At 36.7% G+C, this 3,348-nt stretch overlaps 1 pseudogene across 1 annotated transcript; it reads right to left on the reverse strand.

Annotated features, from left to right (window-relative positions):
* Positions 1-273: 273 nt before the first annotated feature.
* LOC307104027 (elongation factor 1-beta-like) lies at positions 274-923 on the reverse strand (annotated as a pseudogene). The gene has a single exon. The product of its transcript is annotated as an elongation factor 1-beta-like (transcript).
* Positions 924-3,348: the final 2,425 nt, after the last annotated feature.

A 3,348-nucleotide genomic window follows, 5' to 3' on the forward strand; every position in this document is an offset into this window, starting at 1 on the left:
TGTTAATAGGAAATAATAATTGCATATAGCTGAATAAACTCCAGACACACCCAAATAAAAAGTTCCCCTGAGTTCCACCCATGCTAACTTTTCATAGGTTTCATCCGACGGTGCAGAGCTTTCTCATGGAGACCTTGAAATGCAGTATTTCCCCTATATATTTATGGACCAGATCTCTTCTTTTGTTTGTTTTTCAAGCTTTATTTATTGGCAATGATCCATGGTGGATTTTAGGTCTTGTTGAATGAAAGCAGCCACATCCATGGACTACATTTAGTCTTCAAAAGCAGTGCTCCCCACTTTCAAAATATCTGTTCCAACTTTGTCTTCTACTATACACTTATTTGAAGTTTTTTGTTTTTGTTTTTTTTTAATTCCATACCCATTGGAACTGGTTTAGAAGAGCCCCAGATAAAGCTATCTGCTTGAATTCTCCTGACACACACTTCTAATTTTACCATATCTGTCTCATTATCCCATGAATTCAATCTAATAAGATGGAAGACTTGTCAACAAGTGCAGGGATTTTTTGGCTTTCTTGGACTCATAGTGTGCGAGGCATTCTTCTCTTAGACTCTTTGCTTCTTCACTTTCTCCCTCATCATCAGATCAAAACAAATCAATGTCATCATCATCTTTACTATCTGTAGCTCCAATTCTGTGGTGTCTTCCACATGAGCTGGGCCATACTTGCCCAAAGCTGTCTTCACTCCTGGCAGGCTGGTCTTTTCCTTTTCGGAAGATTTGATGTGATTATACCAACACAGGGCACGATACATGTCGGCAGGTGGTGGGCCAAAGGCTGCTTCAAATACTGCCACATCTGCTTGTGATGGCACAGAGCCCTTGATGTAGCTGCTGTCCACCAGGTAGTCATTGGGCACCTGCAGGCTGGCAGGACTTTTCATGTCTGCAAAACCCATGGTGTCAGCTGATCCTGGAGCTGGATGGTAGCAAAGGAAAGAGAAGTGCAAGCAGGTGGTGCTGAGTGCTAAAAGAAAAATAAAAAGGTTCTCTTCTATAACTTCTATTCTATAACTTTTATCTTGTGTATTATTCTATTGATATTTACATATGAATAAAAGCAGCACACCAAATCTACATATCATATTGTCTGATGCAAATCAATATAACAAAGGACATTAACCTTAGTACAATGCTAGGATTACCCCCATTAAACATGCATGTATACATATATACAATATAAATTAAATTGAGATTAATGTATAAATCTTAAAAATACTTGAGCTTATTCTTTGTCTTTCATTTCATTTGTGAGAGTAGCCAATGTGTGCACAAAAAACAGTTTTATTTAATACGTCCTTATTTAGTATCTACTAAAGTATAGGGACACAAAGTATAATAGGGAATAAGACAAACATATTCCCTGCTCTCAGACACCTTACATTCCAGTAAAGAATATAGACAATGAATAATAATTAAAGGAAAATAAAAGGATATCCATGATCTTTTTTTTATTTTTGAAGTGGGGGGGGGGCGGTGGCAGAGAAGGCCAGTGTGCCTGGAGCATAGGAGCAAAGACTAAAAAGGTAAGGTTGGAAATATGGACACACACAAGATTATAGGTAGCCCTGATACTTTGAGAAGAATTTAGAAGTTTATTCTCAATGGGAAGGCTTTGGAGTTTTAAGTATGACCTGTGTCTTTAAAAGTCACCTTGGTTGTGCCCTAACCAGTTTGGCTCTGTGGATAGAGCGTCGGCCTGTGGACTGAAGGGTCCCAGGTTTGATTCCGGTCAAGGGCATGTACCTTGGTTGCGAGCACATCCCCAGTGGGAGGTGTGCAGGAGGCAGCTGATCGATGTTTCTCTCTCATGAGAGAGAAACATCGATGCTTCTAACTTTCCCTCTCCCTTCCTCTCATAAAAAAATCAATAAAATATATTTTTTTAAATAATAAATAAATAAAAATCACCTTGGTTGTTAAGAACAGAGTGGTTTTTAGTCAGAAAGAGTAGAGGCAAAGAGACCAGGTAGGAAGCTACTACCAAGTGGGAGATGATTAGGAATGTTCTAAATGGCAATTTTTTTTTTTTCACATTTCAGTATCACCAAAATTTTTTTAAAAGAACAAACAGGCTAAATATTATCAACTCCTTTGATAGATGGAAAAAAAGTGCACTATTATTTAGAGGTGAAAGTTGAGTCCAGGATTCAAGTTTTTTGCTTCTGAAGAAATTTACAGTTGCATATAAGTCAAATCAAAGCATATTATACAGGTTGAATAACATTTTATAGGCTTAACCACTGAAATATTTTACAAATCGTAGTATGTTGTATGCCAAGAGTTATGAGACCAGAGTCACTGGGGCAGAGACTTCCACTGCAAGTCTTCATGTTTATGCCACCCAGAGTGGATATGGGTTTCTGTGAGTTCCAAAGGAGTGGTGCCATGGCAACCTCCCCTGCCCACAGCACTGCCCCGCTCGCCTCTGCCATCCAATGTAGACGTGAATTTGCTCTCGCCCCAATTCATTGTTTTGATGAAAGAGAATCATACCCTCCTTTTCTAATGCTTCTCTTGATTCAGAGTGGCTTTGGAATGGGGAAAACATTCCAATATTATTACTCATTTAAAACTAACATTTTGCCTGGAGTTGAGGTGGGAATGAAGATTAACTGTGAAAGAACAGGGATGATCTTACGGGGTGATGAAGATGATCTAGAACTGGATATGGTGACGGCTGCACAACTTGGCATATTTACTAAAAATCATTACATTGTATAATTAAAGTGGGTGAATTTAAGTATGTAAATTATACCTCAATAAGGTTGTTTTTAAAAAAGAGAAACCTAACAGAAATAAAGATACCTCAATTCATGTGAAAGTTTGAAAATCAAATGAGAGGCAGGGATTTACAAATTGAGAATATTTTTTCAAAATTCAGAAAATATCTTTCAAAGAAGATTAGTTTTTAAAAGAAAAAAAAATGGTTTTAAACAAACATCAAACTATGTGAGGAACGTTAAATATTTATGTGTGACTAGATACAAAGTGTTTACTCTTATTTCTGAAACTTTCCATGTCACTTTTTATTAATTACTTCAGTGATAGAGCTTACATTTTTAGATTTAAAAAATGATCTTTATATCATAAAAAATAGTAAATAAAAGCGTCGGGTTCTTTTAAATTGGTAAGTTCATTTTCCACTTGAGCCAAATGTAACACATCTATTACCCGACATATTGAAGGGTATTTCTTGACAGAGATAATCAAGTGGCCATTTATTAAAGTCTAGTCCTATTTTGTGTCATACATAATGCTAATCTATATGTATAAAAGTCTAAGCAACTTTTACGACCCGTCTACCTAATGACCCGTTGATCA

The sequence above is a fragment of the Cnephaeus nilssonii genome (genome assembly GCF_951640355.1).
Source record: "Cnephaeus nilssonii genome assembly, chromosome: 8".
NCBI lineage: Eukaryota > Metazoa > Chordata > Mammalia > Chiroptera > Vespertilionidae > Cnephaeus > Cnephaeus nilssonii.